The following is a 15,749-nucleotide window of genomic DNA, read 5'->3' on the forward strand; positions in this document are numbered from 1 at the left end:
TCTCCTTCCTCAATCATGCGGTACACCTTGAGGGCATACCACCCGCGTTCCCAGTGGTGCCGAGTGTAAGTGACACGGTCACCGGGGTATAGGTTCCGGTCAGGATGGCCCTGTTCCAGCTCGGGCTCAACATCCCGCCGGTTCACAAAAATGTCTCTGTCGAACTGGGGAAGCCATTTTGCTCCAGGGATGTACGGCAGGGCCATGGGCATGACTGGAATCGCGACCCCTGCTGGTGGGGCGGCTGCTCCGGCCTGAGCAGCGCGGGGCACGAGTTGAGCATCAGGAGCGTTATCCGGTGCTCCGGCGTCTCGCTGGTCGTCGGTCATGGTTGTGCCCCCCCTAGTGAACCATAGCCTACCTCCTTTACTTTTTTTCAGGTAGGCCGTAGCTCCGCAGACGACGGTCTCCTTCCAGGACCTTGCGTCTCCCTCGCGGCTGACGTCAGAGCGTGCGCTTGACAACGGTCTCCTTCTAGGACCTGACGCTTCCTGGATCGGCGTCAAGGCGCAAGGCGGGGCCTGGGCTTTGCGCGCTTCCAGTGGTTACGCCTCTCCGATTCCCACGGTTACGCCCCTCTTCTTCCCGCACGGCGACAGGAAAATGGCGGATAATGGCGGGAAACCTCGGGAATGGCGAGAAATCTTCACCACAGTAAGTGCTACAGTCTTTTAAGGCGCACAGTACCCGGTGGCAACGGGCGCGGAATCCTGTTCGTTGCAACCGGCACGAAATCCTGTTCGTGACGCCAAAGATGACGCGCCCCCAGGGCTGGGGGGTACTCGGCAGCCGGGCCTATGGATGCTGGTCGGGGATATTACGGCGGCTGGCCCGGTCCGTGGCCCAGGGTGATCAACAAAAAGGGAGAATGATATTTGTAAGGGGTTTGGAGTTTTAGGAAGTGTTTGTGACTCCACCTGTGGAATGCGGCTAAAGGGAGCCGCCGCTGCGGAGCAGTCCTCTGAAGCTGATGTTAATGCAGCAGGGATGGTGTGGCTCTCCACAGGAAGAGCTAGCTCCAGGGCAGTGTAGATATAGTTGGTTGCGCTGGGTGTTGTAGTGCAGGGGGAAAGATGGCGCAGCTTAAATAAGGAACGGAGGCTGTGCGGTGCAGTCATCCGAGTCTTTACTCACAGTTGTTAAGTTCCTCAGGTTGCACTGTCTAGCTTACAGCCTCCCACGTCGCGCTGCGTTCACCAGACCGGAGGTTAAGCTCTTCCTCAGGTAGGTTAGGAGCACCTGACGGAACCCCGCTTTCTTGTGTTCCTCTCTAGACCGACTTCACGCTGGGTCTTCTCCCTCCTGCCCTGCGCTTCCCCACTCTCAGTCCCGCTCGGCTGCTCTGAAGTCCCTCCTGTCTAACTGGAGCTCCCGGACCTGCTTGACCCTCACGGAGATTAGAATGAGGCTTTGGCAACTGACTATAAAAGCCCGAAGCCTCCGGTTTTTCCAGCCGAGACCTGGAGTAACACGGCTGGTCCAGGGGCCGGTCCCTTTCTTGCGGCCTGATCCTTCTGTCTTCTGCCAGATTCGGGGCATACGGGTGCCGTCCTGCACTCGCCGTACCCCCTGGGATCCCTTCTATAGATCGGAGCCTTCCTCCTCTGCTCCCCTCCTGGGCCTCTAAAACTGGGCCCTGCTTGTGGAGCAGAGCTCCTGATGAGACTCTGCTCCCTGTCTGACTGTCCTCTCTCACTCCTCTGACTGACCTGTCCTGCCACCCTAAGATGGCTTCCCTTTTATACCTACTGTCAAAGTGCTCCCCTAAACTGCTTCCTCCACCCACACCCACTACTGGTTCCCCCTACCTTTGGGTTCCCCCCACTCCAGCCAGGGACAGGGCTCAGCAGGAAACACATTGCATCTTGCCCTTCCAGCCGGCCTGGAGCAGTGTAGTGTTGGATGCAGGTGTTGGGGTTCCGGGCAGCACTCCCTCCTTACCTGAGAGAAGGAGACACCACACCTCTGGGTGAGGTGCAGTACCTCTGTGGCGACTGAACCCTCAGGGGCGCCACCCAGTCTCAGATTAGTGTTTAGGGGTGTCCATTCTCCTCTTTCCCTATCGCCAGGGCACCCTTTACCTTCTTTCCCTTGTTTGCACCCCACGCCGGGTATTTCCTTGCACCGGCGTGACACGCAACTTCCGACTGGCTGGAATTCAGAAGTTACTGTTGGAACCATCCTGTTTGTTTTTTCAATCTTGTGTTTTGCGGTCACGTGACCATCTGCCTTTATATTCCAGCTCCGCCCTTTTGGCTGTGCTGGACTTCAGTGTTTGACTGTTTCTCTAGCCAGGTGCTTTGGTGCCTTTCTCTGTCTGTTCGCTTGGTCCTTCTGTGACCTGTAGTACCTTTTTGTCAGGTTGTCTTTTTGTGTTCTGCAACAACTTCTCTGTTTAGAAGGTGTCCCATTTTTGTCCTAGTCCTTAGTTCTTTTAGGGACCCCTCCCCTTATGCTATAGGTCTTCGTTCAGACTAGCCGAGGACTAAGGCGGGTCTGTTCGCTAGGAACAGGCAGCCCGCTACATCGTAGGGATTCAGCTTAGTCTTACTGTAGGGACAGCTTTTCCCTATCTTTCCTTAGTACTTGTTGCAGATCATAACAGTAAGTCCAGCCCAAAAAACTAAAAGGAAAGAAATTCGGGGATCAGTATGGTTTCCGTCCAGGATTTGGCTCAACGCTTGCAGGGATTGTCACTGGAGGTGGCCGAGCTACAGGAGTAGCTGTTCTGGAGTGCATTTTGTGGAACCCAAGGTAGGACTGCCTGATGTTGTTTATGGTAAACAGCAAGATTTTTTTTCCTTTAAAAATGCTTGTCTGTTATATTTTCATTTGAGACCAAGGTCCTCTGGGAATGAATCACAGCGCATTGGTTTTATTATGTCACTTTTGCGCAATGAACCACAGGGGTGGGCTTTTTCTCTCCAACCTAATGATTCATGCTTAAGGTTGGTAGAAGAATTTTTTCTGCTATGGGGCTATTATATGACGATCCTGATAGAATCTCATCTGCTGAGGCAGAATTCAGGCGTTTGAATCAGGGGTCAGGTGATGTTGAAAATTATTGCACACACTTCAGAAGATGGGCTTCAGAAGTCAGATGGAATGATCCTGCTCTGAAATGTCTATTTATTGCTGGTCTGAGTGAAAGGGTTAAGGATCTGCTAATTGCATTCCCTGCACCTGAGACTCTGCAGGATGCCATGTAATTAGCTGTTCGTGTGGACAGGAGGCTGAGGTTCAGGCTGAATGAGGTAAAGACTCCTGTAATGTCAGGTCCTAGTCCCCAGAAAATCTGCTCAGACGGCGGAGAACCGATGGAGGTTGGGGCGATGTCACTCCGCTCTCAGGAAAGAGACCGGAGGTTCGCCGAGGGATTGTGTCTTTATTGTGGTAAAGCTGACCATTTGATTAAGTTTTGTGAGCTTCGTTTAAGTAAAGAAAAACAAAAGGTCAGGTACGCCCATATAGCTTGTTTATGCTCTGCAGGAGTATTTCTTTCTGGGAGTACTACTTTGCAGGAAGTTTTGATTGAATTTCAGGTATTTGTGGATTGTAGTTCAACACTTAATGTGATTGATAAAGGGTTTTTGGAAAAACTTAACTTGAAATCCAAACCTTTGTCATCACCTATTTCTGTGATTGCAATTGATAACACTCCCTTGAAATGTATTACTCACAAGGTTGCTGCATTTCTCCTCATTATCAATGGAGTTCACCAAGAAATTTTGGACTTGGTTGTATTGGATAATTTACCCGCTCCAGTCGTTTTAGGTTTGCCTTCATTAAAACTGCACAATCCTTTACTGGACTGGTCTACTAATGTGATTAAGTCTTGGAGTCCGAAGTGCTATGATGAATATTGTAATGGTCGCATTGCGGCTGTGGAAAATGGGGAATTACCGGTACCTATTCAAGATTTTTGGAAGGTTTTTTCGGAGGAGGAGTCACAGGTTTTACCTCCTCATAGGGATTATGATTGCGCCATTGAGTTTGTTCCGGGAGCTACTCTTCCCAAGAGTCGCTTGTTTAATCTGACTATCCCTGAAAGAAAGGCCTTGGAGGAGTACATCCAGACTAGCCTGGCTGCTGGTCACATTAGACCTTCTAAGTCGCCTGTGGCTGTTGGATTTTTCTTTGTTAAAAAAAAGGACGGGGGTTTACGTCCATGTCTGGATTTTCATGAAATTAATAAGATTACCGTACGCAATTCCTACCCATTGCCGTTAATTCCTGACTTGTTTAACCAGTTAGTGGGGGCCAAGTGGTTCTCTAAAATTGATCTCCGGGGGGCATACAATTTGTTAAGAGTGAAGGAGGGTGATGAGTGGAAAACTGCTTTTAACACTCCGGTAGATCATTTTGAGAATCCGGTGATGTCTTTTGGTCTTACCAATGCACCTGCATTTTTTCAGAACCTTATTAATGACATCCTGAGACCTTTGATTGGTAAGAATGTAGTTGTGTATTCGGATGACATTTTGATTTATTCACCAGATCTAGAGTCCCATTGGCAGAGTGTACGTGAAGTTTTGCAGTTATTGAGTGATAAGTCACTCTTTGCGTTTGAGTATCTCAAAGAGAGTTCAGTTCTGCCCCTATCCTTATGCAGCCTGATGAGACCAAGCCTTTTTTGGTCGAGGTCGATGCTTCATCGGTGGGGGTCGGAGCAGTTTTGTCTCAGAAGAACAGGGATGGAGTACATCCTTGTGCCTTCTTTTCGAAAAATTTTTCGGAAACCGAACTGAATTATGATGTTGGAAATCGGTAGTTGCTGGCTATTAAACTCGCGTTTGAACATTGGCGTCATTTTTTGGAAGGCGCTAGATTTCCTACTTAGGTTTTCACAGATCATAAGAATTTGATCTATCTGGATGCTGCCAAGCGCTTGAATGCCCGTCAAGCTAGGTGGGCACTTTTTTTTCTCGGTTTCATTTTTCTGTTACCTATATCCCTGGTACTAAGAATGTTAAAGCCGATACTTTATCTCGCAGCTTCTCTCCTACGGTCGGTTCCGAGGAGGAGGAGAGCATTTTACAGAAAGGAGTTGTGGTGGCGGCATTGGACTCCGTTTTGGAGGATGGGATTCTGAAAGCTCAAGATGATGCCCCATCTAACACTCCCCATGGGAGGTTGTTCGTGCCTAGAACCTTTAGGAGAGATTTGTTTGTGGAGTGTCATGAGTCTCGGTTGGCAGGTCATCCAGGAATTTCTGAGACTAAGAGACTTACAGTTATATGAAAAAGTTTGGGCACCCCTATTAATCTTAAGCTTAATGTTTTATAAAAATTGGTGTTTTTGCAACAGCTATTTCAGTTTGATATATGTAATAACTGTTGGACACCGTAATGTTTCTGCCTTGAAATGAGGTTTATTGTACTAACAGAAAATGTGCGATCTGCATTCAAACAAAATTTGACCGGTGCATAAGTATGGGCACCTCACCAGAAAAGTGACATTAATATTTAGTAGATCCTCCTTTTGCAAAAATAACAGCCTCTAGTCGCTTCCTGTAGCTTTTAATGAGTTCCTGGATCCTGGATGAAGGTATTTTTGACCATTCCTCTTTACAAAACAATTCCAGTTCAGTTAAGTTTGATGGTCGCCGAGCATGGACAGCCCTCTTCAAATGACCCCACAGATGTTCAATGATATTCAGGTCTGGGGACTGGGATGACCATTCCAGAACATTGTAATTGTTCCTCTGCATGAATGCCTGAGTAGATTTGGAGCGGTGTTTTGGATCATTGTCTTGCTGAAAGATCCATCCCCTGCGTAACTTCAACTTTATCACTGATTCTTGAACATTATTGTCAAGAATCTGCTGATACTGAGTGAAATTCATGCGTCCCTCAACTTTAACAAGATTGCCGGTGCCGGCATTGGCCACACAGCCCCAAAGCATGATGGAACCTCCACCAAATTTTACTGTGGGTAGCAAGTGTTTTTCTTGGAATGCTATGTTTTTTTGCCGCCATGCATAACGCCTTTTTGTATGACCAAACAACTCAATCTTGGTTTCATCAGTCCAAAGGACCTTCTTCCAAAAAGAAATTGGCTTCTCCAAATGTGCTTTTGCATACCTCAGCCGACTGTTTGTAGTGTGCTTGCAGAAATGGCTTCTTTCGCATCACTCTCCCATACAGCTTCTCCTTGTGCAAAGTGCGTTGTATAGTTGACCGATGCACAGTGACACCATCTACAGCAAGTTGATGCTGCAGCTCTCTGGAGGTGGTCTGAGGATTGTCCTTGACTGATCTCACCATTCTTCTTCTCTGCCTTTCTGATGTTTTTCTTGGCCTGCCACTTCTTGCCTTAACAAGAACTGTCCCTGTGTTCTTCCATTTCCTTACTATGTTCCTCACAGTGGAAACTGACAGGTTAAATCTCTGAGACAGCTTTTTGTATCCTTCCCCTGAACAACTATGTTGAATAATCTTTGTTTTCAGATCATTTGACAGTTGTTTTGAGGAGCTCATGATGCCACTCTTCAGAGGAGATTCAAACAGGAGAACAACTTGCAAGTGGCCACTTTAAGTAGCTTTTCTCATGATTGCAAACACCTGGCTATGAAGTTCAAAGCTCAATAAGGTTACAAAACCAATAAAAGTGCTTTAGTAAGTCAGTAAAAAGTAGGTAGGAGTATTTAAATCAAGAAAATGATAAGGGTGCCCATACTTATGCACCTGTCAAATTTTGTTTGAATGCAGATTGCACATTTTCTGTTAGTACAATAAAGCTCATTTCAAGGTAGAAACATTACTGTGTCCAACAGTTATTACATATATCAAACTGAAATAGCTGTTTCAAAAACACCAATTTTTATAAAACATTAAGCTTAAGATTAATAGGGGTGCCCAAACTTTTTCATATAACTGTATCAGTCACAGTTTTTGGTGGCCTGGAGGGCAGAAAGAAGTCATCAAGTGGGTGCGTCAATGTACTGTGTGTGCTAGGTCAAAAGCTTCACATACTCCTGCTGCAGGGTGGCTTTGCCTTCTGGAGGTTCCCAGTGCGCCTTGGACGCATCTCACAATGGATTTTATTACTGATCTTCCTGTGTCCAAGGGTTTTACTGTCATCTGGGTGGTCGTGGACCATTTTAGTAAGATGTGTCATTTGGTTCCATTCATTAAGTTGCCCTGCGCCAAGACACTCGCTAAGGCGTTTGTTAAGGAGATTGTCAAGCTTCATGGCGTTCCCACGGATATTGTTTCTGATAGAGGACCTCAGTTTGTGGCTCGCTTTTGGTGTGCTTTTTGTGACAGGTTGGGAGTCCATTTGTCATTTTCGTCTGGGTATCATCCTGAGTCTAATGGACAGACTGAAAGAAAGAACTAGGATGTAGAACAGTTTTTGCGTTGTTTTGTGGCGGACAATCAAGAGGTGTGGTCTGAGTTTCTGCCTCTCGCGGAATTTGCTCTTAACAATCATACATCCTCCTCTGCTGGGTGTTCTCCTTTTTTTTGTTGTACTGGGAGACATCCGTCTTTTGGTTCGTTCTCTAAATTGGGGTCGGTGGTGCCGGTGGAGGAGAATTTTTCGGGTGATTTGGAGAGAGTTTGGACTAATGTACATTGCAACCTTCAAGAGGCTAACAAGAAGTCCAAGAAGTATTTTGGCAGGAAATGTAAGGAGGTTTTGTTTACTGTGGGTGACATGGTTTGGTTGTCCTCAAAGAACCTGCGGTTGAGGATTCCCTCTAAAAAACTGGTTCCTAAGTTTGTGGGTCCATTTAAAGTGCTTCAGGTTGTTAACCCATCCGTTGTTAGGTCGGATGTCCCTACTTCCTGGAAGATTAATCCTGTGTTTAATGTTTCCTTGTTGAAAAAAGCTGATGTATCAGATAGGGATGCCACTGTCAAAGTTCCTCCTGTGGTGGAAGACGGCGAATATGAAATTTCTTGTATCTTGAATTCTAGATGGCATAGAGGGAGATTACAGTATCTTGTCTCCTGGAAGGGTTTCGGTCCCGAAGACAACTCCTGGGTAAGGGTGGATGATGTCTCTGCTCCTAGACTTGTTAAAGCTTTCTACTAGAGGTTTCCGGATAGGCCTGGGCCTGGAGGATCCGGAGGATCTTCATAAAAGAGGGCGTACTGTTAAAACCCTCCTGTTATTTTTTCCATCCTGTGTTTTGCGGTCACGTGACCATCTGCCTTAATATCCAGCTCCACCCTTTTGGCTGTCCTGGACTTCAGTGTTTGACTGTTTCTCTAGCCAGGTGCTTCGGTGCCTTTCTCTGTCAGTTCGCTTGGTCCTTCTGGGACCTCTAGTACCTTTTCGTCAGTTTGTCTTTTTGTGTTCTGCAACAACTTCTCTGTTTAGGAGGTGTCCCATTTTTGTCCCAGTCCTTAGTTCTTTTAGGGACCCCTCCCCTTATGCTATAGGTCTTCGTTCAGACTAGCCGAGGACTAAGGCGGGTCTGTTCGCTAGGAACAGGCAGCCCGCTACATCGTAGTGATTCAGCTTAGTCTTACTGTAGGGACAGCTTTCCCCTATCTTTCCTTAGTACTTGTTGCAGATCATAACAGTTACGTCACAAGCTCTCAATGCAAGTCTATGAGATCTAGAACGAGACCAGAACGGGGGTCTCACAGACTTATATTGAAGAGTGACCTCCGACTTTTCCAGCAAACACTAGAGCGTTCCGGCAGGTCACAAACTGCCGGAGACCGTCAGGAGCGGTGGTGATAAAGTGTGAAGACGGCGGCAGGTGAGTATAAAAGAGTAGGGTAAGTATCCTTAGATTAGCAGCACCACTCCAGCGGTAAAATAAAAAAAATGCTGAAGTGGTGCTCTAAAAAAACATTCTGAAAATACCAGTAAAAAAGACACCCCCAAAATGCTAAAACAAAGGGTCAAAAAGCGCTCAGCAAAGAAAACACAAAAAAAGCTAAAGAAAGACACTTCAGAAAAAAAAGGGCAACATTTACGGAAGGGTCTTCCTGTTGAAACGCCCGTTGTGTACACATATTGCTAATGGGGGATAGAAGTATTTGCCAAATAGACAAGTTAGGAGTGTGGACAGGAACATTTGCCAAAATCCCATAACCTAATGTGTGAATTTCAGGAGTTAATTAGTCGAACACTTGGTCTAAAATATCAAGTACAATACAAATTGCAAAAGTAATGACACCTCCCCGTCTTCTTCTTCAACACCTTCATCCTTATTTTTCCTCCCCAGTCATAAGTAGAAATTGGTGACATGGAATTGAAGCCAGGACAGAAAATGTCATCTCTCTTCACGGGCTCGGTTACAGTCATCGCTATGGCAACTACAACGCACTAAGCCCCAAGGCCGAGCCATGGAGGCAAATCATTACAGCTCATCTGTGCTGACGGACGGAGAGAGGTGTCACAGGGGATACATATATTAAGGGGTCGTTAACATCCACTGTAACACAATGTTCTGTATACAGGGTACAGGACGTGATATGTAATAGTAGGATAACCAGCCTTCTGGTATTTCATTAATATTACACAGGCCATTAATGCTCCCTGTATTCAGTGTTCACCTAACCAACCCTTTAATTGAGAATCAGTCATATAAAATGATACTACGGGGGCATCTATACTTACTAGGGCCTGTGGATTCAACTTTAATAATTAAAAAATTGGGAAAAGACAAATATTGAGACCCCTAACTCAGTAATAATGACTATTTTGCAAAGTATGAATGCCCCATAAAAAGTAATGATGCCCTTGTAAAACAAAGAATGTCCTGAGTGCTCCCATTAAAAGTATGAATGCCCCCTTGAAACAAGTAGTGCCCCCTGAGTGCCGCCTTTTCAGAGTCGGACCCATTAGTGCCCCATTAAAAGTAATGATGTTCCTGTAAAGCAAATAATGCCACCTGAGTGCCCCCTTAAAACAAATAATGTCCTATTTAGAAAGTATGACTCCCCCCTGAAACAAGAAATGTCTCCTGAGTGCCCCCTGTCTGACCTGTAAGTGACCCATAAAAAGTGGTCTTGCAAAAAAATAATACCCCTTAAGTGCCCCCTTTAGAAAATATTATTACCTCCTTAGTGCGCCTTAAAAAGTAATAATGCCCCCTAAAATCAATGCCCTATTTAGAAAGTATGAAAACAAAAAATATACCACTGAGAGCCCCCCTTAGTGCCTCATAAAAAGTAATTATGCCCCTCTTATTGCCCCCCCCAAAACAAATAATACCCCCTTAGAAAGTATTAATGCCTCCTTTGTGCCACTTAAAAAGTAATGATGGCTCCTTAGTGTATGCATAAAACAAATAATGCCTCTTTTGGAAAGTATTAATGTCCCATTAGTGCCCCTGAAAAATAATGATGCCCCAGAAAACAAATAATCCCCTGGTACAAATAATGTCCCCCTTAAAAAAAAGTAATGATGCCCTCTGAATGCCCCCTCCAAAAGTAATAACGCTCACTTAAAGGGGTTGTACTCTGTTGGACAACCCCTTCTTCAATGGTGAATCGCCGTAGATAAAATAAAAAATAATAAATTGTTCCAGCGATGTCACAATACCGCTGCAGTGCATCAGTAGCCGCTGATCATCTGCAGCCTTCATACTTCTGTCAGATGGAGGAGTTCCATTTCATCAAAATGCCAAGGCTGCAGCCCATCAGCGGCCATTGATGCACTGCAGCGGTCATGTGGCATAACGTGAGGCACGTCGCCAATATCGCGTCTGGGAGGGATTTTTTTTTATATTTTATCTGTGGTTCTTTAGCATTTAAGTAGAGATTATCCAGTGGTGGAAAACCCCTTAATCCAGGCAATTGATTGGTGTTTTCCCCTGCACACAGAGCGGGGCGGTACAGAGGACGCAATGCAGTGATGTCACTGAACCGCTGGCGCCAGGGCACTGACATCTTGTCAACCCGCAGCCTACAGGATGGGGAGTGGGGGAGCCTATGGCTCCATGCTCTGCCACAGGATCCAACTAGCTTGGCATCATGTAGACACTGGCACAATTCACGGAGAGCTGGCTCGGAGAACTGGGGCAATGGGTTATGGTCCTACACGGTCCTAATATTTGCCCAACTAAGCTCCCAAAATAATCCAGACCTGTAAAAAGTAAAGATTTGACATTGATGTTTTCTGCTCTTTGGATGGATTTGCATCATGAAATTTGAGCTATATTGTAGATTATGTCCGCCATATACTGAGTCTACGGAAACCTCAAATATTTTAATATATGGAAGAACTAGAGAGGCTTATAGATAATTCTCCCCAATCACGTGAGTCTCGAGAAGACGTGACTGATGTATCTGCATATCCAGCTTTTCAGAACCACAATGTCTTCCACACCCTTCACTATTATTCAATGACATCATCTCCAACTGCATTCCTGTCCTCGCATCATCATAGTGAAACCGCTCCAAAGTACAGGGTGGATTGTTAGCGTCGGGGTGCTGGGCAGAGCTTTATGAATTAATCATTTCCTCCACAATCTCATATCATGGCTTTATATCTAGGTCCATACATACAAACCAACTTTATCCTCCAGCTTAAGGTCACTGACGTTCTGATATGTCCTAAAGAACAATCGATTTTTGGAGTCTGTGAGTTTGGACCACAAGAAGATTAAGCAGCCAAACTCATAGTTGCCAACATTTCTTGGGACTTAAAGTCCCTCCTCAACCTAGAACCCTCTACCCCACCCAGGAACATCTCCAGCCCACCCTGGATTTACCTAAAGCCTGCCCTCTTTTGGCACAGGAGTCCAGGCAAAGCTGGGACCTGGAGGAATCCCTCCAACATTATTCTATAACTTATCAGCCCCTGAATATTTCCAAAGTGGTTTACCCGTTTAATAAAAATGGTGCTGGCCCGAGTGCACAGGCACTGCTAAAATGATCTGTTGATGACAGGTCCCAAAATATTTTTGGCCAAAATGAAAAATATGTAATCAGTGAGCTACCTGTGCAATAAATTTAGAGAATATTTTATTATTATTTATTATTATAGTGCCATTTATTCCATGGTGCTTTACATGTGAAAAGGGGTATACATAATAAAGAACAAGTACAATAATCATGAACAATACAAGACACCAACTGGTACAGGAGGAGAGAGGACCCTGCCCGCGAGGGCTCATAGTCTACAAGGGATGGGTGAGGATACAGTAGGTGAGGATAGAGCTGGTCGTGCAGCGGTATGGTGGAGCGATGGTTACTGCAGGTTGTAGGCTTGTTGGAAGAGGTGGGTCTTCAGGTTCCTTTTTAAGGTTTCCACGGTAGGAGAGAGTCTGATATGTTGGGGTAGAGCGTTCCAGAGTAGGGGGGATGCACGGGAGAAATCTTGTATGCGATTGTGGGAAGAGGAGATAAGAGGGGAGTAGAGAAGGAGATCTTGTGAGGATTGGAGGTTACGTGCAGGTACAGTATTCACCGGGAGACTAGGTCACAGATGTATGTATTTTATACGCCGCTTGTTGGCAAAAAGTGGCATTGCCCAATTACCTTTCTCATCCACTGCCATCTTCATGTAATTACATGGTTGGCATTAAACATGCCTGTGGAGGCAGCTCTCTCTATGGCACTCAGTTAGGCTCAGTGCTAGTGCACCAAAGCTATCAACAGGGGCAGATAATACAATAGGCAAAATAGGCAAACACCCTCCACTATCTCGGGTTCCTTGGCCCTTATTTTAAATTTCCCCTCTAATATAAATATATATCATAGTGTCATTTGGGCTCTGTTATTGTGAACTGTGCGGCACTTTAATACTGGCATGGTTTTTACTGCTGGCTCTGAATGGTAACTTTTATAGGAGGCTGCTTTATTTGGGAAGTACTCTGCTTGTACTCTGATAATTTGCCTACCCAAAATTTGGAAGGAGCATCTAATTTTCATCCGGCCTTGTCGTAGATACGATATAGCAGGAAATTTTCAGATACACTGTATGCGCTAGACTTTAGGTTGAATGTGCCCCGTGCAGTATCTTTTATTGGCACTTCCTTTATTTTCTACCATTTAAGCTGCATCTTGCACACCTACTATTCTTAAAGGGGTATTCAAGTAACCAGAATAGGATAGTTGATAACTTTTGGATCGGTGGCGGTCCGACCATTGAGACCTCCACCGATCTACAGAACTGGGCATTTTTGTCCTCGCTTGAATGGAGCAGCAATGAGCACGCTTGGCCATTCTCTATGGGAATGCTGTAGATAACCATGCGATGAGTGGGAGTCTCAGCGCTCAAATCTCAACCCAGAGCGTACGTAGAAATCCAGGTGCCAAATTTCAATAAACAAACCAACAGACTCCTACAAGTACAATGTGGAGTACTAGAGGTCCTCCTGATGTAACCACTTAGATGCTATGGCCACTGTTCACCGCAGCATCTAATGGGTTAAACTACTGTGATCAGAACTTCAACAATGGTATCTACTGTATTGGCTCTGCTACAACTTTGGCCATACATATATGGGGGATGTATGTTGCGAGAAGTAGGCATACACCAGACCCCATAGCAGTTGCGTGCCAGCCGCCATTGATGGTAATCACTGACCTCAACTGACCTGGAAGCTATCACTTATTATTTGTTAACTTCTTGTTACCAGAATACCCCCTTAAGGAAGTAGGCCCCAAATGCTGATAACTGCAAAGGGTGAAATCTGCAGTTCCGCTCTATGGATATGTGGTTACCGCTGTTGCCACTGATTGGTTGCAGTGGTCACATGCCCGTTCTTGAACAAAAAGGAAGTACCGTGACTGGCGGGGGACCCAGGCATCAGTACGGAGGAATGAAGGTGGATCAATCGATACATAAGAAGTATAGATTGCTGTTATTTTTAGTCCTCTCCGGGTACTCTTTTAGAATAAAAAGGGTGTGGACAACCCCTTTAAGGGGGAAATTCTCCAAATAATGTGGTCTGCAGGTAAGTGATTGTAGTGATCATCTTTTTTTTATTATTCCTTTAATCATTAATCAAGCCAAAATTAAATATCAGAAATAAATCTTCAGTCGATACCTGTAAACCCGATTCAATATGTTTGATATGTATGTATTGATGTTCTGTATAATTGTATTTAGGATGAAACTTACCATTGATTTTTGTGTCTGATGATTTCTGACTGTCTGCAAAATGGAATGATTTACTGTCTTTGCCGGGTGAGACGTTGGGGGGGGCTACGTATTTTAGTAATTATGATAATTCAGAAGTGCTGAAAATCCAATTCAACGTTTTATTTGGAAACAGCAGGATATTCACATATGGACAGCTCTCCAAAGACTGCGCCCTGCTGTGGGTTGTGATCATTTAAAGAGGTCAGTCGGGTCAGATACCTATTGGAATGATGGATGGGGCTACCAGAGCTAGGACTATTAACAGGCCCCAGAGAAGGGTCTACCCAAAGCGTAACAAGTAATCATCGAGCCATATAGCAAAACATATTCTGTGTCCCCCACTTCACCATAACCAGCTGCAGTAGTAAAATCAGCGTGTAATTATTTTGATCTCACTAATTCATAGGAATAATGACTACAGTGATGTCACAGTACAAGGAAAATGGGTACCACAATGTCTCAGCACAAGAAGAGTAGAATAATGCACAAAGTGATATCACAGGGCAAGGAAAATGCACACAGATATGTCACGGTACAAGATGAATGCACAAAGTGATATCACAGGGCAAGAAGGATGCACACAGATATGTCACGGTACAAGAAGAATGCACAAAGTGATATCACAGGGCAAGAAGGATGCACACAGATATGTCACGGTACAAGAAGAATGCACAAAGTGATATCACAGGGCAAGGAGGATGCACACAGATATGTCACGGTACAAGAAGAATGCACAAAGTGATATCACAGTACAAGAAAGGTGCACACAGATACGTCACAGTACAAGACGAATGCGCAAAGTGATATCACAGAGCAAGGAAAGTGCACACAGATATGTCATGATACAAGACGAATGCGCAAAGTGATATCACAGTGCAAGAAGAATGCACACAGATATGTCATGGTACAAGAAGAATGCACAAAGTGATATTACAGTGCAAGAAGAATGCACACTGATATGTCACGGTACAAGACGAATGTGCCAAGTGATATCACAGGGCAAGGAAAGTGCACACAAATATGTCATGGTACAAGAAGAATGCACAAAGAGATATCACAGTGCAAGGAGAATGCACAATGTGATATCACACTGCGAGAAGAATGCACACAGATATGTCTTGGTACAAGAAGAATGCACAAAGTGATATCACAGTGCAAGGAAAGTGCAGACAGATATGTCATGGTACAAGAAGAATGCACAAAGTGATATCACAGTGCAAGAAGAATGCACACAGATATGCCACGGCACAAGAAGAATGCACAAAGTGATATCACAGGGCAAGGAAAATGGAAAAAGCGATGTCAAAGAACAAAGAGAATGAATACGATGGTATCACAGCAATGTGGGAAAGAAGATAATTAAGTTAAAGCACAGGGATAACGCTTAAAGCATTGTCACAGTACAGAAATAATGCTCACAGGGATGTCACAGGACGTGGATAAAGCACAAAGTGATGTCATGGTAAAGGGATAATGCATTTGGTTATGTTACAGCAGAGAGATTATAAAGTAGTAATTTTGTTGTAGGGTGATAATGCTCACAGTAAATTTACAGCTCTGGGATAATGCTCACAGTGATGTCACAGTACAGGGATAATAGTTTAAATTTCACAGCATGGATTTACCCTAAGTGCAGTTGCACACATTGCAGAAAAATCCACCGCAAAATACAAGTGGATTTCACCGATAAT

The sequence above is a fragment of the Phyllobates terribilis genome, unplaced genomic scaffold (genome assembly GCF_046119375.1).
Source record: "Phyllobates terribilis strain yellow unplaced genomic scaffold, ASM4611937v1 Scaffold_9__5_contigs__length_417890890, whole genome shotgun sequence".
Classification (NCBI taxonomy): domain Eukaryota; kingdom Metazoa; phylum Chordata; class Amphibia; order Anura; family Dendrobatidae; genus Phyllobates; species Phyllobates terribilis.